Genomic DNA, 25,992 nt, shown 5'->3' with positions numbered 1-25,992 from the left:
ATAGAGTCATTGTAATAAGGATAAATTCAAAACCTAAACCGACAACGATTGTTAACGTCTATATGCCTACAAGCGCCCATGACGATGATGAGGTAGAATGTGTATACGAAGAGATTGATGAAGCAATTAAACACGTAAAAGGAGATGAAAATTTAATAATAGTTGGAGATTGGAATGCAAGCATTGGAAAAGGCAAGGAAGGAAATATAGTGGGTGAATACGGGCTGGGCAAAAGGAATGAAAGAGGGGACCGACTTATAGAGTTTTGCACGAAGTATAATTTAGTAATTGCCAACACACAATTTAAAAATCATAATAGAAGAATATACACTTGGAAAAAGCCAGGCGATACTGGAAGGTATCAGATAGATTATATCATGGTTAAGCAGAGATTTAGAAATCAACTCTTTGACTGCAAAACTTACCCTGGAGCAGACATTGATAGCGACCATAATTTGGTGATAATGAAATGTAGATTGGGGCTTAAAAACCTGAAGAAAAGGTGTCAGATGAATCGGTGGAATTTAGAGAAGCTTGAGGAAGAGGAGGTAAAGAAGATTTTTGAGGAGGACATCGCTAGAGGTCTGAGTAAAAAAGATAAGATAGAAAATGTAGAAGAAGAATGGGAGAATGTTAAAAAGGAAATTCTTAAATCAGCAGAAGCGAACTTAGGCGGAATAAAGAGAACTGGTAGAAAACCTTGGGTTTCAGACGATATATTGCAGCTGATGGATGAACGTAGAAAATATAAGAATGCTAGTGATGAAGAAAGTAAAAGGAACTATCGGCAATTAAGAAATGCTATAAACAGGAAGTGCAAACTGGCGAAAGAAGAGTGGATTAAAGAAAAGTGTTCAGAAGTGGAAAGAGAAATGAACATTGGTAAAATAGACGGAGCATACAGGAAAGTTAAGGAAAATTTTGGGGTACATAAATTAAAATCTAATAATGTGTTAAACAAAGATGGTACACCTATATATAATACGAAAGGTAAAGTCGATAGATGGGTGGAATATATTGAAGAGTTATACGGAGGAAATGAATTAGAAAATGGTTTTATAGAGGAAGAAGAGGAAGTTGAGGAGGATGAAATGGGAGAAACAATACTGAGATCTGAATTTAAGAGAGCATTAAAAGATTTAAATGGTAGAAAGGCTCCTGGAATAGACGGAATACCTGTAGAATTACTGCGCAGTGCAGGGGAGGAGGCGATTGATAGATTATACAAACTGGTGTGTAATATTTATGAAAAAGGGGAATTTCCGTCAGACTTCAAAAAAAGTGTTATAGTAATGATACCAAAGAAATCAGGGGCAGATAAATGTGAAGAATACAGAACAATTAGTTTAACTAGTCATGCATCAAAAATCTTAACTAGAATTCTATACAGAAGAATTGAGAGGAGAGTGGAGGAAGTGTTAGGAGAAGACCAATTTGGTTTCAGGAAAAGTATAGGGACACGGGAAGCAATTTTAGGCCTCAGATTAATAGTAGAAGGAAGATTAAAGAAAAACAAACCAACATACTTGGCGTTTATAGACCTAGAAAAGGCATTCGATAACGTAGACTGGAATAAAATGTTCAGCATTTTAAAAAAATTAGGGTTCAAATACAGAGATAGAAGAACAATTGCTAACATGTACAGGAACCAAACAGCAACAGTAGCAATTGAAGAACATAAGAAAGAAGCCATAATAAGAAAGGGAGTCCGACAAGGATGTTCTCTATCTCCGTTACTTTTTAATCTTTACATGGAACTAGCAGTTAATGATGTTAAAGAACAATTTAGATTCGGAGTAACAGTACAAGGTGAAAAGATAAAGATGCTACGATTTGCTGATGATATAGTAATTCTAGCCGAGAGTAAAAAGGATTTAGAAGAAACAATGAACGGCATAGATGAAGTCCTACGCAAGAACTATCGCATGAAAATAAACAAGAACAAAACAAAAGTAATGAAATGTAGTAGAAATAACAAAGATGGACCACTGAATGTGAAAATAGGAGGAGAAAAGATTATGGAGGTAGAAGAATTTTGTTATTTGGGAAGTAGAATTACTAAAGATGGACGAAGCAGGAGCGATATAAAATGCCGAATAGCACAATCTAAACGAGCCTTCAGTAAGAAATATAAGCTGTTTACATCAAAAATTAGTTTAAATGTCAGGAAAAGATTTTTGAAAGTGTATGTTTGGAGTGTCGCTTTATATGGAAGTGAAACTTGGACAATCGGAGTATCTGAGAAGAAAAGGTTAGAAGCTTTTGAAATGTGGTGCTATAGGAGAATGTTAAAAATCAGATGGGTGGATAAAGTGACAAATGAGGAGGTATTGCGGCAAATAGATGAAGAAAGAAGCATTTGGAAAAATATAGTTAAAAGAAGAGACAGACTTATAGGCCACATACTAAGGCATCCTGGAATAGTCGCTTTAATTTTGGAAGGACAGGTAGAAGGGAAAAATTGTGTAGGCAGGCCACGTTTGGAATATGTAAAACAAATTGTTAGGGATGTAGGATGTAGAGGGTATACTGAAATGAAACGACTAGCACTAGATAGGGAATCTTGGAGAGCTGCATCAAACCAGTCAAGTGACTGAAGACAAAAAAAAAAAAATTCTATTCACTAACTAAACACAGAATTTTCAACAAATAATTTCGAAATTATCATGAGATACTACTTTTAGGTAGATTTCATAAAAAATCTACCTATTGTAATAGGTACCATGATTCTACTTCCGAAAATTTTCGACATATGTTTGCGTTTTACAACCTCCAGACCCCAAATACCACCGTCAGTTAAAATGTTTATATATACTTTTATATATCTATATATTTCACTTTCTTATTGACACGATAACTGCCGTAATTTTACGCCAATCACTTTCAAATTGTTCCCTAAAAATAACTCGACCCAAAATCTCGGTCAAGTTCGTTAACGGTCAAAATCGGATAATGGGGTAGGTTTTCGAAAAAACAAAATATTGCTATAACCTTCTTATTAAGTAAAATATTGAATTCGTTTAAAGTTCCTACTATTTTTTTGGATAATGGCCTAAAAGGTATCCAAGTAAAGTCTTCTGATATCACCGACCACTGGCCCAGGGGATGGAAAAAATGGGGTTTCGAAGACAAAAAACCATACCTTCCTTAACAGGCAAGTATCAAATCGATTTAAGATGGTCGTTAGTCTTCTAAACATTACCTAAAACTTTTGTCTGAAACAATTTTTAATATGACCAACCCTTACGGCAAGGGATGACCAAAATGTTGCTGGAATTTTGAGATGGGACTTATCGTATGCTAAATATGTGAAACTTTTTTCACATGCAACCATTGTCGTATTGTATAAATTTGAAGTTTTTCTTAATTTTAAGGTGGACATTTTTTTTATCCCCTACTTAGCACGGGTGAAATCTTCGCGGTCCGAAAGGGATTTGTTATATCAAAATGGCATTTAAATACAATACATATATTAAAGCCGATGATGATGATAACGATAAATCTTTAAATCTCTATATAAAATCTTTCGTTTCAATAAACGTTTAATCGATACCATCAAAGTTATTTTGCTGCAAGGTCTTGAAGGGGTCCTATACGGGATATTTAAAGAAATGTGTTACGGAATAAAAACATTATCTTCGAAATCGACTAATTTGGAGAAAGTAAGGGAAAAAATTACCAATTTTCATATCCACATACTGGTGGAATGGAAAACTTCTTTTTATTTAGATTTAATCGATTTTAATTTATTTATTGTTAACAGAAAAAGAAAAGAAAAATAAATCGGTCTACGTAATATAACCAAGTGGTTATATTTGTGTTATATTTTAAGTTGTTATATTTTGTTATTTGTTATATATGTTTACAAAATTATTGTAATATAAGAGTGTTAGTTTGTAGAACGGTCAATTTTTTTTCAGTTTTGAATAATTCTGTTATTCACGAATGGTATTCGCATAAACATTTGAAAATACCGTAGCGAGTTCAAAATGTAATATTTCTGTACTCTTTATTAAACATCATTCATCATCTACAAAACAACTACGCAAAGCTTAATTCATTAATAATTTTTTAAATACAAAGTGACAGGGAAAAATTAAGTACAGTTGGGTTAAAAAAAAAGAAAACACCTGTGTTTAAACCGCCATAATTTTGTTGAATGATACATTAATACGGAATCAGTATTTGATACGAAACTTAACGTAACAGAAATATTACAATATTAAAAACAACTTAGAAATTCCAGTTGTAAACAAATTAGTCAGCAAGGAACAAAAATAACTTAAGATTCTCTATTACATATATATAGTTAGTTTTTTACTAAGAAGTATAGTTTACTTTACTTCTGAAAAGTAGACAGGAACAATCTTTAAAAAGAAAAAAAAAATTGAGTTGAATTGCTTAATAAGGGATTCGTAAAACTTTAGTAAAAGGTTAATAAAGAAAAAAGATCGTTTCCGTAGAGACAGCATTTTATTGCTGAAAATATACAAACGCGCCGTTTAGTAGGAATCTTTAGAAATACTCATAAAACAAAATTCAACTATACAATCGCCTATCCGAGTGAACTATACTTACTTTATTTCGTTCACAAATTAATAATAATAATATAATTATTATTGTTATTAGTAATCTTAATTTTTATTTTCCGATACTTTAATGGACGTAGATGAAACAAAATGAATTAAAAGTCTCTTTCAGAATACCTATTTCGAAAGAGAATAGGTAATGACGTAGAGTTCTTGTCAGGATTTTGCACCAGACTTATGTGAGGAAAATGATTTCCAGTTTCCTTCCTTTCGATCATAAAATACTGTTACATCATTCTACTCACCGAAATGATTAAATTATATTCAGTATATTTTTCTTTACTCTTATAATATGAACAATATTACTCTCAGAGAAAGTAACTCTGACTAGATACATTTTTATCTTAGATGATTTGCATGTAAAATTACAACCATAAGAAATAATGGAACGAGAAGTCTAATACAACAAATAAATGTACACTTTTACGTTATCAGACAACGCATTATGTACGTCGATTCAATTTGGAGAGAAAGTGATTAGAATATTCTACGAGATAAACTATTTTTTTTTCTCTATATTATTTTTATTAAGGATTTTTTAAGAAGTTTTAAGTATATCTTATATTTTAATTGTTAAGTTTAATTTTCTTTATTATTTTTTTTCTAGTAATAATGTTTGTACAGGAATACAGTATTAGCTGTTAATGAAGAAAATTTCACTCGTATATATTTTAATAAACACAATAAATAAATTTATATATATATATATTTAAATTGGAAATTAATAATTACATAAAAAAATCGGTTACTAAAATTTATATTCCTTTATAGATAAAAAAAAAAAATTTAATTAATACATATTTATTGATATATGATATTAGTTTGCTCAGCCGTGACATTTCAAGACCCACAAGCATAACCATAATATTTAGTTTAAATGTTCTGAGAGGATCTGATAGTCTGGATTGGGTAGTGATTATAGGACAAAAAAAATCATGAGAAGTAAACCGAATAGAACATCCCGGAACAAAAAATTAGTACAATTACAATGTAAAAAATCCATTTTGTTCTCGTTAATGATTTATTGAATTAACTTCACAAAGATTGAATTTTGTAATATTGTAATTTACATTAAATATATAATATCTTCAATATTATATTTAATTTAACATTTAAGTAAACTTAATTCATGGAGACAGCTCTCTTAATTCATTCCGTCAAACATATATCATAACGTTTTCTAATACAATGTAATGAAATAAAAAGAATACCTAATACACAACAAAAATAATTCATAAGTCTGTAGATATAACATCAAAACTGAACATGACAGCCATCAAACATTAAACGCACAATCACGTGAACTAACAAAACGTTTAATACAAAGGTTAATGTTGCAAACCTAAAATGGTCGCACGGCCTCGCCTTCTGCTACATCACTATGAAGTCGATAAAGAAGCAATACATAGATCATTAAAGAAATTCAAGCTTGTTTACTATTAAAGCTTACAACTCGGCGTAACAGACGCAGATTTATCCTTTAATGTCACGGGATTGCCCTCACTTACATGAACTTTCTTGTCCTCTTTCTGACACTACACTTTCAACATGTCATTTTTTTTTAAAACAGACGAAAAAGAAGTGCTCAAACGATGACAAAATATCGTTGTTGTAAAAATTTGTTCTGTTAGAAAGCGTTCTTGTCAACAGAAATTTGGATTCATTTTGTTTAATATAAGTGAATATTTCATATTTTGTAAAATTTATACTTGTAAAATATAATTTTATAAGCAAAAATTAATAAGTTAGTCGCTAACTTATGTAACAAACTACCGAGAGGGTTGCGTAAAATCAGCTGCTTGGAATTCTTGTTTGTTTCGTTTGGTTTCGTAGTGAATTAGTGAAAATGGCGTCATCCTAAACAACGTTATGTATGCGACCTTACTAAAAACTGAACACATATCAAAGTTAATAATTTTATTTATTTATTTATTATTGTTTTAAGAACATTTAGTAAGAAATAACCTACTTATTTTTATATAGTATTTTCATTAAATGTAGGTTTATAATTTTGTTTTGACTAAATAAATAACTGAAATGAAAACTTTCTTAGAATATCCAAGGGAAATTTTATATAAAAAAATAATATTACTTTTTTTAGCGTTAAAAATTAAAAAGCATACTTCGAAAAATATGTCTGATCATCCATAAAATTTAATAGTACGAAATATACAAACAACTGACGATGAAACTGTTACAAGAGTTGTTTGAATCTACGTCAGCTTACAACCTTTTATGGTATGACACCTAACATAATACAATACTGATACATTGAACAAACACGTTACAAAGTTGTTAGATATTTATATCCCATCCTAAAGGCATGTTTTTCTCAATTTAGGTCATCCAAAAGCAGCCTATAAAAAGCTGTAAAATCACTTTCTCTACTACCATAATCACAATGCAAAAATGTTACAAGACAATGATAGTCAGTGATGGTAGCTGTCAATACGTGTTTAAAACGTTTTATCACGAGTAAAAACGACATGAAATATTAATTTTTTGAAAAATACACTGTCGATAAAAATTTTGTCACAAATTAAATTAAAATTGTAATAGCAATTAAATTTTAGAACCCAAGATTTTGAATAAGCGTAACTACTAATGTTTTGAGCAGAAATATTTAATTAAAAATGTTTTGCGAATCGAAAATCACCAGTAAATTCTAAAAATTATTTAAAAAATGTAAATACGTTTTCTTTTTTAAACAAATTTATATTTTTTTATAAAGATACGTAAACAAAATATATAGTAGGAATACGTGTTAATGACATCATATCAGTTTATAAAGAGTAATACATGACAATATTCTATATTTGTCAACCACTATACCCCAACTTACATTTCAGTGAAGAATATGAATACAATAAAACATTTAACTATTCATAAATCAATATATTCAAGATAGGCACTGAAATTATAGAATATATAATTAAAAATGTACCGTATCTGAAACACACCAGGTCACAAAACATCTAATACGCACAGTATAAATAAGAATATTATTTATATATAAAAATATTCGAATGATATATCAAGTCGTACAATAAAAGTAAACACATAATGAATAAGGATATCCACTCACGCTTATACATGAAACGTTTTATAAAATACATAGAACAATTTTTAAATAATACAAAAATATAATAATATTCAGATATACCGACGGTCAATCATATAAACTTGTCATCACTTTTCAAGAAAGAATGTTACACTGTGTTTGAATAATTGCAAAAGGTAATACAAGATATCATTTAAGATAAAAAAACATAAACTCCTAGATATATAGAAATAAAATTGCTCCAATAAATATTAAACTATTAGATTGGGTGACCACAATCAAATATATTAGCAAAAAGAGAAATATTTTACGCGTACCTCAGGTTCAACAACTTGCATAAAAAAAAAGATTACACAAACGATAAATTAAAAAAAAAAGAAACAACTCAATATTAATCCTATAATGTCCGAAATTACTGTATATTAAATTTGAAGAGATCTGAATTAGGAATTTTTTTTGTGAGGGTATTGTATAACTTTGAGGGACTTAACTCGGGTGAAAGGAATTTCCGACGAATAATTTCAATTGTAACGAATAACTTAGATTCTAAGTATAACACAAATTTCATCAAAACGAAGGTAAGTTCATAATTTTATATAACTACCACAAAAAATTTAAGGTGAGGCAATTTCCATCTATTTAAATTAGATTTTTAATTATACGAGCCTCTACATGAGCCATAGGCAACCACAGAATTCGTTTTTTTTATATCTGGTTATCTGGTAAGTTGATTTAATCGATAATTTCTTTTAGTTAATTTTTTTTTTTTCATTTTGAAATTTTTAATTAAGGTGGATAAGGTCGAACAGACCCAAAACTGTAAAAACTGCCTCACATAAATTTTTAATCCAACATCTAAGTCGCAAACAAATCTATCAATAAGAACTTCTCAAAAATAATTTTATTTAATCATTAAAATACATGCATTTTTAATGAATTATAATATTGTGTAAATTAAAGTTCCGCTAACGAACGATTTTAAAAGTATATATCAGAGTACTTTCGGAGCCGTTACTCCATCATCAGGGATTTCCCAAATGATATTAATTTAAATTCAAATGTATAATTGTTATTTAAATTAAAATTGCTACGTTTATAATAGTCGGTCGTCAAGAAATAAAATTAAATTGTACGTCTATAAGATCATAGTTTGTATGATGTCTGTGACTGCTATGTATTACACGACAATATTACAAGTATATATCGTTAAAAAAACAAATAAAAAATGTTTGGGAATGAAATTCCGAAAGAGTGTCGAAATTAACTTTTGCGTTCAATATAAAATCTTAACTAAACTATGTAGTACATTCATATAGCGGCGACGTATTGCTGTGCACAAAGACTGACGGCTGGCTTACCGCGCTGTTAAAATATCCTATAGTAACTTAATTGTTAAAGTATATTGAGCTATACAAGATGTTTTCGTAACGTAATAACTCAACTGCTCCACCCGTCTTATAATTCTATCTCACTCGCACGCAATGTGCACAGCTGTAAGCCGCCCGCTATAATATTCCTATAACATAGGATAGTTATGTTACACCATCTGTACATAACATGCCGATGGTCTACATGCGATGTTAGGTACACAATGGTGCGTGTGTAAGCTTATTAATAAATAAAGATACAAATTAAATTTACTAGCAAGACTTAAAAAGAATTTGCATTTTTAAATTATTAAGTGTAGCTTTAAAATAATATAAAAAAGCGTTAGTATTTAAATAATAAATGTACTTATATTACAATCAAACAATGTATTAAACCGACAAAATGTTGTAAATGCGTAATTTATAATCCATGGAATTTATTACAAATTCCATTTGTAATAAGCGCGTATGTGGTTCCCAACAAGCTTATTAATAAGTGTCTATAGAAATTAACCTGTATGTAACACACACACACACACACACACACACACATATATATATATATATATATATATATATATATATATATATATATATATATATATATATACACACACACACAAATACACGCGCGCGCAAGGAATATAAAACTTAGTGGCACTTTTTCGGAATTTCACAACCAAAATTTTTCATCTTTTTCCAGAATCATTATACTTTAATATATTATTTGGTTGTATATAATTTATACCAAAATTTTTCAGTTGTGTATTTAACGTTAATTAGACGAGATTAGCGAGCGTAGCTTATATTTAATTAGATTATGTTGATACATATACGATTCCGTTACTAAACGAATTGTACGTAAATCAAAATAACCTAACTAAACATAACCTAAACTCGCTTTGCTCACTAACCTCGTCTAGTTAATTTTAAATGTACATATTATAATTTTTTTTCTGGCTGTGAAATTCCAAAAAACTACTTAGTATCTAAACGAAGAATCGTTTAATTAAAGATTAGGAAACAAGAAATAACAAAACGAACAATTATTATTGAAAGAAATAAAGTGCACATACCTTCAAGAAATTTTTTCTTATTAATTACACAAAATAACGGTAATAGTCACTGAATTGAAATATAAAATATACGCACATAAAAAGTAGTTAACGCGTTATATAAACAACAAAATCTAATATACTTCACGATGAAAGAACACGTGGTGGTAGTGTAATAAATACCTATTTTATTAACTGAAACGAAAAGAGAATACGTAAGACAGCTGACAGATAGAGCAAGTGTGCATTCGTTATTTTCCGTGAACCATCGGCTGTCGTCTTAAACATAACATGATTGTTGCTGCATCATCGCTAATGAACGGTTACAAATTTTTTTATACTAAGTTTCTAAAAATGAATCTCTTCAAATTTTATTAACATAATGTAATAATAGTAGTAATTAAAAAAAAAAAATTATTTAGTGATTTTATATAAATTAAAATCTTATTTTAATTGGCAATTTTAATAAATAAATATATTATTTATTTATTTATTTCATGACAATGACATAATGGTAGGGCTTTAATCTTCCAACCAAAAAGTTTCGATGTCGAATCTCAATCAAATCACAAATTATAAATTTCTAAACCACTTTGCGATATACATAAGTGTTAAAAAACATTTTATTATTAACATTTAAAACATATTAGCTATAAAAATAAGTAGGTTTATTTTAAAATTATTTAAAGCAAGTTTAATATTGCTTACTTAATTAATAAATTAATTAGACCTAAATTAATTAAAATATTTATAGACTACATTTTTTTTTTAATTTATTGTAATTAACGATTTAAATATACAAAAATAAATTTGTTAATATGTGATATAAAGAAACAAAATGAAAAAAATACACGGTTTGGCTGGTGTTAATTAAACATAAAAAATAATAATTTGGGCGTTATTAACTGAGAAAACACTTTCGTTTAAAATTTAAAAAATTTATCAAAATTAAAAAATTTATGATAAAAGTATTCTGTTGTTTTATTTAGTTATCATATAGTATTTTGTAATGTTTCCTAGTTACAGAAATTATTTTTTACGCACTTCATGAAATATATATTTTTTTTTCATTCACTAGACAGGTCTAGTGATGAAACCGTAGTCGCCAATCAAGTGATTTTCAACTCGAAGGTTCTGAGGTTTAAATAGGTTTACCTATTAAAGGGTAATTTATTTTTATACGGATTTGAATAGTACCTATGTACTTTGGTGGTTGGGGCTCAATTAACTACAAGTCTCAGGTATGGAGTCTGTATTAGAGTATACCTCATTCACATGCCATACCTCATTGATTAATGGGTTTACTTGTTCACAAGTTAAACAGATTTACACATTAGGAATAGAAAATTATAAATATTTATAGCCCTAATTTTATAAACTTTAACTAGCGTATCCCGTCGCGATTTCGCCCACAATATAGGTGTAGCTTCACTCGCAATGCTTTTTTAATAGCAAACTTATTTTTTTACAAATAAAAAATATTTAATCAACAATATTATATTTAGATTTTCATTAAATCCTGATAAAATGGTAAATAAATTTTTTTATGAAAAATACTGAAGGAATATACGACAAACAATGAATTGTTGCCCCAAACTTAAATAAAGGAAAACAAAAAAAGGGAAGATAAGAAAATTGAACAATGTTTGTTAGACCAATCCATTTTATGAATGAATTAAATAGTTCAATATCAAAGTCCAATAAAGATAAAAAAAATAATTATTACAATCCTAAATCTAGCATCCCCATCCCGGCTTCGCCCGTGCTCTATGGTTACTGGCGCTTCCCGTCACGATCATAGGGTCACGGCTCGCTTCGCTCTCCCTTCCCGTTTTCTCCCGTTTCTCTTTCCCTTACTCCCCTTTCTCCCTTCCTCTTTACCCTTTCCATTTCCTTTTCCCGTTTTTTCCTTTTCCTCATTTTCCCTTTTTTTCTTTTTTCCATTTCCCCCTCTTCCCTTTCTCCCTTCTTCCCCGCGCGTGAATCGGTCCAGTAGTTTTTTAGTCTACAACGGACACACATATCGGAAACATTGCAATGGAATAGTAAAATATTTAGTATAGCGTATGTTGCTTATACGTCCAAAAGATTAATACGAAATTTAATTTTTTATCGATTTGAACAAAATTTCGCAAAATCCTTTCTTAGTACACGCCTACTTAAAAATACGAAGGTACCCTGAAAATTTCAAGTCTCTACCTGTAATAGTTTTGGTTGTCCGTTGGTTATGAGTCGGTGAATCAGTCAGGACATTCTCTTTTATATAAGAGAAGATTTCGCGTAATTTTATATTATCGGCATTTATAAATCATAATTTAATTACATGTTATGTATTTCAATTACATTTTTTTTAAATGTTCTTTCCTATTTATGACCTACTAGAATATATAGATAGGTAGTGAGTATTTTTACGTTCTGAATAAAAAATTTAGTACAGCCGTTTATTTGTTTTTAATTATCAATTATGATATTTTTTTTTTTTTTATTTATTCTATGTCTTCAATTAGCTCTTACGATTCCAAACAGGAATAAATACGGAAACCATATTGATTTTTTATTTAAAGCACATTATGAATGGAATTTCGTTCATGGTGAATTCCCGATACTTCTGAAATAAATCTTGTTTTCATTTTGAGAAAACTTTATTCCTATCGACGTAAAAATAAAAAAAAGATCTACCGTTAAATATCCATGAACTGATCGTGTTAAAAATTTATTATTTAAAATTGTTAATAAAATAAAAATATAAACCTTTTTTATAAACTATAATCGATATGATATGACGTAAAATAAAATGTTACATACATTTTTTCGTTAGTTATATAAATAGAGTAGAACTACTCTACTGATAATATACACGTGTACATATCAACTGTGTAACTGACATGAGTTAAATTAAATAGCCATCTATTTTATAAAAAAGAAACTTAAATTCAAATATCATTATGACAGAATTAATTAAACGCGTTAAACATACTATTGCTAGTATTGTTCTGAGACATATTTTTTAATTAAAAATAGATGTTTATATATATTGATTCTATTAATAAAATCATGGTAATGACATTAAATAACTGTTCATGGCACAAAAATTAATTTAAAAAGATATACGATGAGATCTGTGATTATAAAGAAAACGTTCTAAATGAAATATGTTTAGGCGATCCTCACGTGTAATTATTTTTATTTGTAATGAGAATTAAATCTTTTAATATATGAATTAATCCAAGCCTGATTGGGAGTCGAAACTCAAAACAATGGGGTAGTGAGATCTTTTAACAAAAAATGTGTTCTAAATATAGTTTGTAAATTTTTTTTGTTGATATTTATTAACTTTTTAAAATTTAGTTATTATGTAGCTTTTACGTATCTAGTTATATAATAAACTAAAAAAAAAACTAAAAAATGTACTAAATCACTGAAATTATTTTTTCAGATTTGCTTAAATAATTTTTTTCAAAATAATTCTCAACTTATTATTCCTAATTTTGAGTGCTGATTTAAAATATATATATATATATATATATATATATATATCTTTATATATAAAAATGTTAAGTTCGTTTGTGTACGCTTCAAAAACTCAAAATGTTCTGCACCGATTGAGCTCAAATTTTAGTACGATATATAACCCGCATCAAAGATTGTTTTTATCTATTTTTCGCATCAGTCACATACCCGCGACCGCGAGAAAAGTTTTTTTAACGGTCAGCTGTGTACCAGTCACCACGCCATCTGCCGGAAGCGAGGGGAACATTCGCCATACTAGCTAACGACAACCGCAGTCACATGTGAAACAATTACATTGTTAATTAACAAAAAAAAAAAAACGTATCCACTTGCATCTGATTCAGATTATTATACAATCTGAATTAAATATTCACTTTAATGGAGGTACTTTTGTGTGATCGTATCGTGATTGAGCTGCGCCTTTCACCAAATCGTAAGTAGAGGTTATGTTTTATATGGTAGATGGTCAGAAAAAATATTAATTTTTTATAATTATTTTTTAACTAATATTTTACTTATTTATTTAAATTCATGTATTTAGTTAATATTATTAATTTTTAGCCACTTTTCAATACTGTCTGTCCTGTGTCTCATTGTTGTCGAGCTGCAGCTATGAGAACCGTGAGAAATAGATGAAGATAGTTTAAATAAATTTTTTTGGCCTTTTCAAAATGACAATTTTTCGTTATTAAACGAAAAATTTGGTTAAAATGACGTCATTTGGTGTAGAAATCGTGACTACTCAATTCATGCCAACTTTTAAAATCAAAGGGCAAATATATCACAAAGCTGGCTCCCTGCTCCCGTTCACAGATAGTGACCATAAATTCCTTCAAATGTACTTCATTGGTGATGATACAGATGAAGTCGATGCACGTTGTGGAATACATACCTCGCTAAGAAGATCCATTATTTCGCAGCTACAGAAGCTCCTTCACGAAAGGAACAATTTGGTGCGTTTGTTCAAAACGGCAATTGATATGATGCTATCAGATACCCACAAGATTGTCATTCACGCAGACAAAACGCCCGTTACGAAAGTTACTGGACATTGGAAACGGACAGCTGCCAGTCGATGAGATGTCTAGACGAATATCATTTCCTGGTAATTTTTGTAATTTGTAACATCGAAAGAAGAACCGATCGAAAAAGTATTTCCTGGTATTCAAATTAATCATAGAAATCACGATCGGCTCAGTGAACGAACTATCCTAGCCGCAAAGAATAAAGATGTCTATCGACTTAATAATGTTATTCAATCCGGCATTCAAAGAGAGGAAATTACATATAAGTCGATAGACACCGTTGTGGAAGCAGATGAAGTAGTTAATTATCCAACGGAATTTTTAAACTCACTTGATCTGCCAGGGATGCCACCACACATATTAAAATTGAAAATAGGTGTGCCAATTATCCTGTTGCGGAATATTAATCGGTCAAAACTCTGCAATGGCACGCGACTTGCAGTTAAGAAATTGATGAATTACGTAGTGGAAGCAACGATTTTAACGGGGCCTTTCAAAGGTGAAGATGCCCTCATTCCTCAAATACCCATGATCCCGACCGATACACCATTTCAATTTAAAAGATTGCAATTCCCAATTCGATTGGCATTTGCGATCACAATCAATAAAGCTCAAGGTCAAACTTTAGAATTGTGTGGTTTAGATTTAGATGCGGATTGCTTCTCACATGGACAACTGTATGTTGCGTGTTCCCGAGTCGGCAAACCAGATAGCCTTTATATCTACGCAGACAGTGGAAAAACAAAAAATATTGTATATCCACATGTATTGCAAAATTAAACTTCTATGAAACGTATGCTTTGTTTTGTTTCTCATTTCTCATCCATGCAACCACAATGCGCCACAGCGAAGCGTGGCAGGGTACAACTAGTATATATATATATATATATATATACATACTAATTTGAAGGGAATATATATATACATATATATATATATATATGTATATATATATTCAAAAAATAATCTTTATTGCCTTTTTTTTTTTAAATTCAGTCATTAAAAAAAAAAAAAAAACTTTACAGCGTTTTATTATAGTCGCATCAACGATAACAATCATTAGAGGCTTAAGTAAAACTAAATGATCATTAGACAATAAACACGAAACAAACTGGAATATGAATAACAAATATTGCAACATCACTACTAGACTATTCTCATTGCGCTTACAGTATTCCGTAAGGGATCTCACGTAAACAAAACCGCTAAATTAAGTTCTTCATTCCACTACCATAGAGAAACCACAACGGCCTTTTTAAGTATTCATTCTTCTTTAGTAAACACATCTGAACCCAGGTTTAATTGTTGTCGAATAGATCTGAACATCGGGTAATCTATGAGTTAGCTTTGGGCGTGGGGTTTTGTGTGTACAATCTTCAGCCGAGTTAGGATGAATTGGTCACTTCTGCTCTTTGGGACAAAAGGTTACTCGAAAACTACCTCCCGGATGCCATGTAAGGCCGTGGAAAGATTCAGCAGCCAGAACTTATTCCACTGAGTACGTAATTTTACACGGACTATCTTCATGAAGTCTCACATGTTCATTCTAACCAGAGGCCGTTTCTTGCCGCTCTCTTGGTAGCCTCATCAGCCCGTTCGTTCCCGAGGATGCCGCAATGATCCGAGACCCGTACGAATACCACTGTTTTGTTTACTCTTGAGAGGGTGTCATAAATTATTTGAATAATAAGTTCAGATCGTCTGCAGCTCAAGCTCTTAATTACATTCATAGAGTCAGTTGTTATCAGGAAGCTGTCATCACTACGGGTCTCAGTAACTCTCAAAGCAGAGTAGGCCTTGCAAAAGAACACAGAGGAATAGGTACTAAGCTTATATGTTATCTCGTTATCAGGGAGAATTACTGAACAGCTGCACCCGTCAGCCGAGACAGAGGCATCTGAATAGGTGTGTGTGTGTGTGTGTAACCGTTGTACTTGTAAGTCATCTCCCTAAACTGGTCCCTAGCAAATCGGTAATGTGGGTCCGGTTAATGACTTCCAGACGGTAAATATTTCATTTTTTGAGATACTCGCAGCCAAGGAGCGTCGCAGCCTATTTCCTTTCGAGAATCCTTGAAACAGACAGGCCTAGTTCCTGTAGATACCGAAGTAGTCTGAGGTCGAAACGCTGGGGTAAAAACTACTTCCCCACGAATTGTTGAGTGCGAGCGAGCCTGGTCGCCTGCCTTGAGCAGTCGAAGAGACGGGACCTGCTGATCGCGTATTTAATTCCTTCTGTAATTCAATTGGAGTTCAATTGAATCCATTAATAAACTTAGTATACGTATTGTTTGTTTAATTAATATAACGTATAGGTAGGCTTACAAGATACGCAGCTCGTCTAAGAAACGACATACACAAGAAATGCAAGAAACCTGTTTGATAAGGATTAAAAAGATTATAATAATGCATCAAACAGACTATAGATGTAACTAAGGGCGTGTTATTAATGCTTTATGGAATGCGGGAACATTGTTATTATTACTTAACAACATTTTTTTCAAATAAAATATTAAAATTTATTAATGACGCAGTTTAAATATCAGAATCACATTAGGTATTTTTTATTAAGTTAAAATGTTTCATTACCAAGCATTATAATGAATATATATATATATATTTCAAAAGTTCTAAACAAAATAATACATTTGTGTACACCAACATAAATTAGATATGAGGGCCCCCCTTTAGAGCATAACACAACTATGGCTGCCATTTTGAATCGCCGTCCATTTATTTAAATGGAAGGGGGTCATATGACGTATCAAAACAGATTGAAAATTTACCAGGAATTCATTTCTGCAATCAGATTTCAAATAACTGTTACGGTGTAGGAGTTATTGGCATCCAAAATTGATTATAGGGCTACATGATGTGCTCAATCTGTCGACCGATTTGAATGCATAACTACAGTCGCTTCATCCAGTCAACAGACATTCGCAGAAGCACTTCTGGTGTGATTTCCGAGCAGCACAGCATAATTCTTTGTTACAGATGGTAAACAACACGAATCCTCTCTGTGTAAACAAGTTGCTTCAAATGCCCCCACAAATAAAAGTCCACAGGTGTGAGGTCGGGTGATCTTGATGTCCATTCCAATGGGCCACGCCGACCAGTCCATTGCCCAAGCAACTGGACATCGAGCCACTGACGAACATTTAGTCCAAAGTGTGGCGGGCACCATCTTGTTGAAAAAACGAAGGGAATGTTCCATTTTCATTTAAAAGGGAAGGAAAGACCGTGTCTCTTAGCATGTCCAAGAACCGCTCGGAATTTTAGGGTTCCATCGAAGAAAATTGGTCCAACCGTACGGGTACCCCACATCCGAAACCACACCATAATGTTAACATCTCTAACAACATTGGATGGGTCAATCCAGTGGGGATTTTCATCACACAAATATCAGTTATTCTGTCGGTTCACCTCGCCACTGACATAAAACATTGCCTCGTCACTGAACAGGATACTGTGTGGGAACGTAGGGTTGTTCTCATATTAACTTAATGCCTACGTACAGAACTCGACACGTCTGTCTGGGTCGTCCTCAGAAAGCTTTTGCAGCATTTGCATCTTAAATTGGTGCCATTTGTTGCTATGAAGAATACGCAGAATGGAGGAACAACTAATACCAATTTCACTCGCAAGACGTTGAGTGATGCGTTGTGGGATACTCATAAGGGCAGTCAAGACCATCGTCGAGGTTGTTTCATTAGTGGAAGATTTGGAACGACTACTACATCGCCTGACAGGCACATTTCCAGTTTCTTTGAATTTGGATATGAGACATGCAACAGTGTTATGCGAAATCGGCTGTCTCTTTGGATGGCGCCTGCTTAAATCTGCTGCAACGACTCGACTGCTTCGTTCACCAGACATCAGGATCACCTCAGTTCGCTCTGCCTTCGTCAAAGCAATTATATGTGGATGACTGTTCTGTATGTGCGTTCGAGTGTGATTGTTCGTGTGTCGTGTGGTGGGGGTGGACGAATGAGTGTACGAAAGTTGGGAGCGACGGTGGAGTCTGGTATTGGAAGCGTAATCGACAACATGTGTTAATACAGTTCACTAGTTCAATGTGTAATTAGTTCAGTAATCAATAAATTAAATTATAATTCAAGGTGGATGTGTCATTAAATACCAGCGCAAAATCATTCAATATGTCACCTGCAAAAGAATAAGACTTTCAAACTTTTAGATGCTAATAATTCCTAAACTGTAACAGTTATGTGAAATCTGATTGCAGAAATTAATTCCTGTTAAAACTTCAATCTGTTTTGATACGTCACATGACCCCCTTCCCATTTAAAGAAATGGACAGCGATTGAAAATGGCGGCCATTGTTGTGTTATACCCCAAAGGTGGGCACTCATACCTGATTTACGTTGGTATATCCAAATGTTTCATTTTCTTTAAAACTTCTGAAATAATAGGCTGTACTGCTACTTTTGGACCGCTCTTATATATTTTTTAATCTTCAAACGTTGTAGGTAATGTAACTTTTTGTGTAAAAACTTTTTCCACTTAAGAGAAAAAAAAATTAAGTAAGACAAGTAGAAAGTTTTATTTACAAAACAAAATAAAAAATAAACAAAATTGTTCAATTTGGTGAAGATTAACTTTTAATGTACATTAAAAACAATATTACAGTAATATATACGGATTTAATTTTGAACCTATTACATTTTGAAATTTTTTAAAACGATATTAAACACATACCTCGCATAGTACGAGCCAAATTCTGTACAATTTTTGCAGTGTTAGTTTAAATAATATATATATGCCATCCCGCTAACCACCGTATTTTTCATATATATGCGTTCTTGGGTAGGCCGATAAACGATTTCAATGTCTCCAATTTGTCTTTAGTTAGTAATCCAGGCAAATAAGATTTTAAGATGCAAAAAATACCTACAAGTATTTGTAGGTGTAACATTACACCAATATTAGTGTAACATGTAAAGTAATAATAGAGAATTAAAACCTATACGTTTTCCACTCGAGAAAATTGCATTAATCTGTTGTTTATAGATATCTAAATTTGAAAAAAATGACTTTTTAGCGGGTTTTCGCGTCTATAATAAAAAGTTAAATTCCTATCAAAAAAGAGTTTTATGAAAAGTTTTAGATCATTCAAAATCGTACAGTATGAGTAGTAGCAGATTAAGAATCAATAATTTCTTGCTGGGATAATTGCAAATAAATCCTTATTTTGTTACGAAATTTTAATGTAACAACATATACATATTGCATTAATTTTGCTGGAAAACGTGAGTCCTGACGTCCTTAATAAGTAGTTCAAATTCAGCCCAAAAGATTAATTAATTTTTGCAAAATTTAAATTGTAATGTAACATATACATATTGCATTAATTTTGCTGGAAAACGTGAGTCCTGACGTCCTTAATAAGTAGTTCAAATTCAGCCCAAAAGATTAATTAAATTTTGCAAAATTTAAATTGTTCCTTTCAGAGGCGGTCATTTTGCAGGTTTACTCTATCCCAAGCGATCATCTACCGCAGAGGTTCCCAAACTTATTTTTCTCATAGACCACTTTCAAAATTTTGCTGGTTCCGGTGGACCCCCTGCAGCTACATTTCTACCATATTACCAGTCGACGGAAAATGTGAAGATTAGATCTAACTATGAAAATTTGCGTTACGGCTGAGTTCCACGAACTAACAGCTTCCGATAAAAATGTGAGAATTGATTGGTTAATTTTTGATCGACTGTGCTGTGAGTGGGTGTCAAAAAAGTAAAGTTGGCCGATCAAAAAAAATGCTTCAATCCAACTTTACATTTTTGACATCAACTCACAGCACAAGAAAGCAATCGATTCTCACTTATTTTATTTCGAAAACTTCCCATTCAGAGTGGTAAAAAGCAAAAGAAAAATAGTATATTTTATTGTGTTCCATTTATTCAAATATGTAATCATTACACTATTAATTATTATTGTTATCATATTGCAATGTAATATAATAAAATTATCGTAATATAATTAAAATTAAACATTAATAACGTAATGTAACTTCTACAATGACAATCACAAAATAGTTACAATTTTGCTTCTCAAAACATTATCTGCCTAGATTGATACGCAAAGTCAAGCCTACATTTTAGTTCTTCACTATCGAAACCAGATGAATTTTCGTGGACCCCCGCTTACGAATTGTGAACCCCCATTTTTTTTTCACGCCAACGTAGACCCCCATCGAGTCTCCCGTGGACCCCTGGGGGTCCACCTGGACCACTTTGGGAATTAATGATCTACCGAATGATATTTGGTCGCAAATTTTTAGTTAGAATTATTCTACGTAAAATATTTATATTATCATATCCAAAAAAAGTTTTAAACGATTTAGAAATAATTTTTTCTCACTATTTCGCCAGTATATCATACATTCAGTCTTAATTACAACACAAAGAATTTTTTTCAGATGACGGGCATCGACTGCTTTGGTCATTTTGCCCTACGAGAATTAAAATTTGTAGCGCATGAAAAATGCCATGTCTGACCTGGATTCGACCCAGGACTTCCGGATGAAAGGCCGAGACGCTACCGCGCGCGATGGAGGTCGGCTGAAAAAAAAACTGAATTAGGAAATATTAAAGTATAATATCGCCGACTAGCCCTGTTATTTCCAAGATGGTTCGTAGTATTAACTTTCACTTATTTCGACTAACGTGATTCCAGTTAGAAGCTTTTTATTAATATATTATTTATTACAAGTAATAAATTGAGTAATTTTTTTTTTAAACATAGTAATATATTGCAAGATCGCGACCAAAATGTATACGAGGTGCGACAACAAAGTAATGAGACTGATGTGAAAAAATGTTGCTTACCGTTTTAGTCATGTTTAGTGTTGTCTCCTTCAAAGTAGTTCCCCTCTGATTGCACAAACTTATTCCAGCGCTTCTGCCATTGATGGTAACATTTCTGGAACTCGTCTTCTGTAATATCCTCCAAGACCCTCGTCACAGCTTTTTGGACATCTTGTGTTGTTTGAAAACGGTGTTCCTTGACCGCTATTTTGATTCTTGGAAATAGAAAAAAGTCGCACGGAGCGATATCTGGTGAATAAGGTGGCTGTGGTAGTACTGAAATTTGTTTTGAGGTTAAAAATTGCTCTAATGACAGAGCAGTATGGGATGCCGCATTATCGTGATGCAGAATCCAATTATCAGCAATGTTGGCACAGACACGAAGAACTCGTTTACGAAGTCTTTTTAAAATTTCTTTGTAGAAATATCGGTTAACTGTTTGTCCAGGATGCACCCGCTCTTTATGAACAATTCCCTTGGAATCGAAGAAGCACACAAGCATGCATTTCACTTTTGACTTTGACATGCGAGCTTGTTTTGGTCTGGGTGATCCCTTTGAGCACCATTGCGAACTTTGGCGTTTTGTCTCTGGATCGTATTGAAAAAACCAACCTTCATCACCAGTGATAACTCAGCTCAACAAATCTGGATTGATTTCCGTTTGTTCTAACAGATTGGCTGCCACATTTTACCCTGTTTCTCGCTGTTGTTGTGTAAGATTTTTGGGGACCATTTTTGCACAAATCTTTCTCGTACCAAGATCTTCAGTTAATATTAATTAGACGAACCGTTTCTCGATCGATGTTGAGTTCTTCTGCAATCAATTTCACGGATAATCTTAGATCAGATCGTACGATTTCACGCACCCTGGTCAAGTTGACATCTGTCCGTGAGGTTGATGGTCGTCCACTGCGGTCTTAATCTACAACATTCGTTCTGCCTTCACTAAAAATTTTAAGCCACCGAAAAACTTGAGCTCTTGACATAACCTCCTCTCCAAAAGCCTTCCGAAGCTTACTATAAGTTGTCGTCGGGTTTTCACCCAATTTAACGCAAAAAGAAATGGCATACCGTTGCGCAATATTTTGCGGTTTCATTTCTGTGACGAGAGACACAAACACGTGTTCACTTATTACAGCACAACTCACGACTGAGCAGTTGCATCAATATGCCGCTTGGACTAGAAGTAGCTTATAGACCAAGGTCAAAGATGGTGTACCTACGCAAGCTGCAGGGTTGCCACATCTTGCAAAGAAAAATCAGTCTCATTACTTTATTGTCGCACCTCGTATGTTTACTTCTTCATGGATAAAAAAGGAACTGTCCCGTTATTTTCCTGGATGGAATAAGAGAAACCATGATAAATCCCCCTTTTATGAATAGTGTTACAAAATATATAATTAATAAAAAAATTAATAATTAATAGAAATCGCTTTATACAAATATAAATAATTTAACATATAAATACATGAAATAACATTGTAAATTAAATATGTAAACATAAAAAAATATATAATAATTACAATGTAAATAATAAGTCAGAAGGGACTGTGAATGTTAATTAAAAATCTATTTAATGTTTAAAGACTATTTTAGCTTTACTTATCTTAATTTAAACATTAAACATGCTGTTGTTTTTGAGGATAAATATACGTACAATAAAAATGAAAATAAAGTTAATTAATAAATATATGTTTTAAGTGTTTTGTTTTACAGTTATTGATTAACGATTTTTTTAGAATTTTATTTGAAAAAAAAATTGAAAAAAATCGAACTGAAGAATCTGTTTTTAAGGTAATATATACAAGAAGAACTTAGTTTCGGTGATTATAATTTTCAAAATCTACAATCAAATTTCTTTAAATAACATTTTCTTTATAGTATTTTAATAAACGCATTTACCTAAGTGAAACTGTAGCTCATAGATGTGCTAGACATATTTTATTGCTTTTTTTATGAGTTTGTAACTTTAAATTTATTGAACTTATGATGAACAGACTGTTTTTATTTCATTAAATACATAAAGAAAATGAGGCTCATTTTTATTAAATTTCTTAGTCAACTTATATACCCATATAATAAAAAAAAATACAAAAATATATTTGATTACATATAAAAAATTATTTTTTAAAAAAAGCTTTTATTTAACTAATATTAATATTAACATTAATAAAAAAAGGGAACAAATTAGAAAAACCCTCTAAAAAGTAAAAAATAAGAATTAAATCAAATTGAGAATTTTAAACACAAAAATATAATATATTAACAAATATAAAAATACACTGAAAAGCAAAAAATAAATTATATAAATATCTAATAAATAACCAATAAATAAAAAATAAATAAATTAATAATTATTAAATTTTAAAATTAAAAGTAATGAAAATATTTCGTTAAATAAAAGCGTGGCGCAGTTTTTATAACAATGTTTTCGAATAAGTATTTATAGACATTTGCTGTATTTCAAAATATATTTTTTGTTTAATGAAGTTGTTTAGTATATGTATATACTTTATTTATCTGTAATAAAATAACACAAGTTTTAATTCTTTGATGGTTCAAATTTGCTCAAATATATATATATTTTTTTTTGTGTTTTATTTTTTACTTTTTAGTCTTAATGAACAATAAACTTTTTACATCCAAAAAAAATATTCTTAATAATATTTATATCTGAATATTATTGTTTGTTCAAGTTTGTTTGTTTATTAAGATAAAAAGTAAAAATATTTATTTTTACACATCGAAGTTACATACGTGTACCAAATTTTATTGATTTTCATACGATAGATCAAAAGATATAGCAGTTGCAAGATTTGATTATAACTAAAGCAAGTTAAATAAATACCTATAAAAAATCTATTTCCTTTAAAATTTAAAAGTGTATAATGTTTAATTAATGAATTAGAAAATGAAAAAAACAACAATTAGAATTGATTAAATTTATCAAAATAAAATAATATTCTTCGTAAACACAGATTGTGTATCTTCAAATTAAAGAGGGATAATAATACTCAATAAAAGTAACATTTAAAAAAAGACCAGAAGTTAGATATCAAACACTCCATAAAACAAATAGAAGAATAATTAAATATAGTAATGTAATGGAAATCTAAATAAAAAACCTTTTTACAAATTTTATTAAAAAAAAATTGCATGTCTTAATTCTTGACATAGAACAGTCATGTAACTACAAGAAAACTAATTTGTTGAATGTTTAAAATAAGCAACAGGAAAACTGTTAACAAAGTAATATGAAAAGCAGGTTAAAAAAACAACTGTAATTTCATTTAGCATGTTTCGATTAGAATTAATAAATTAGTTTTTATTAGCATATCTTGTTTATACGTCAATAGCACGCACATATTACGTTTAAAAGAAACGAATCTGATGGAGGCGAGTTCCTTACCGCTCCTGGAAAAGACCGGTTAAAAAGTAAACCCGTTCTTTTATAGACATATCTGAGGTAATTACGATGCATGCACATATTAACCTGTTTTTTTTAAACAGTTTTCTTTTAATCTACTAGGTTATAACTTTTTTTCTTATTCTTCCACCCACTTTTTCTGCGGTTGGATGGAAGAAACTTTTTGAAGTTGTCACTAAATTGAGAGTAGTACACGTTTGTTTTTAAACTAACGCCAAATTATAAAAGCCAAAATTTAAAAACCATTTTAAAAAGTTTTTATGTTTATATATATATATTAAACTCATTAATCTGTTTTTTTTTATAAAGAAAAAAATTTTTTTTAATGTTATTTTTTCATACATTTTAGAATTATTTTTAGGTAGATTTCATAAGAAAGCTACTTATTGTAATGGATACCATGATTCTACTTCTGGAAAATTTCAATATATATTCTCGTTTCACATCCCCCAGACCCCAAAACAACCGTCAGTTCAAACGTTTGCATATATATATATATATATATATTTTTCAATTTCTTGTGGACAAGATAACTGCCGTAATTTTTCACCAATCACTTTCAAATTTTTACATAAAATATAACGACGCAAAAACTGGGGGCTTTTTCGAAAACAAAATCGCTATAACTTTCCTATTAAGTAAAATATCGAATTCTTTTAAAGTTCTACTATTCTTTACATAAGGGCCTAAAACTTATCTAAGTAAAGTTTTTTGATATCACAAACCATTGGCTCAGGAGGTGGAAAAAATGGGGTTTCGAAGAAAAAAAATCATACTCCTCTTAATAGGAACAGTTTCGAATCGATTTAAAGTGGTCGTTAGTCCTCTAAACATTATCTAAAACTTTTGTCTGAAACCATTTTTGATATGACTAACCCTTACGGCAAGGGATGTACAAAATGTTTCTGGAATTGTAAGAATATGGAGCTTGTCGTATGATAAATATGTGAAACATTTTTTCACATGCAACCATTGTCGTATTGAGTAAATTTGAAGTTTTTCTTAACTTTAAGGTGGAAATCTCTTTTATTCCCTACTTACCACCGGTAAAATCTACCTGTGCCTTCCGGCGTGCCGAAAGGGATTTTTTTTTAATATGATTTAATTTTTCAGGATGAAGCTTCTCAATTACCTT

At 30.9% G+C, this 25,992-nt stretch overlaps 1 protein-coding gene and 1 long non-coding RNA gene across 3 annotated transcripts in view; one reads left to right on the top strand and one right to left on the bottom strand.

Annotated features, from left to right (window-relative positions):
- The window catches only part of LOC142329742 (uncharacterized), a 217,034-nt gene extending 206,708 nt beyond the window's left edge, over window positions 1–10,326 (bottom strand). The window contains exon 1 of the long non-coding RNA XR_012757586.1: window positions 10,094–10,326. This is a non-coding gene — a long non-coding RNA (uncharacterized LOC142329742). The remainder of the gene's footprint in view (window positions 1–10,093) is intronic.
- The window catches only part of LOC142329741 (acetylcholinesterase-like), a 243,270-nt gene that overhangs the window by 166,850 nt on the left and 50,428 nt on the right, over window positions 1–25,992 (top strand). The gene's annotated exons all lie outside the window — the stretch shown is intronic.

The sequence above is a fragment of the Lycorma delicatula genome, chromosome 9 (assembly GCF_047948215.1).
Source record: "Lycorma delicatula isolate Av1 chromosome 9, ASM4794821v1, whole genome shotgun sequence".
NCBI classification, from domain to species: Eukaryota; Metazoa; Arthropoda; class Insecta; order Hemiptera; family Fulgoridae; genus Lycorma; species Lycorma delicatula.
The sequence above is the reverse complement of the archived record's forward strand: the minus strand, read 5'-3'. Positions and strand labels throughout refer to the sequence as shown.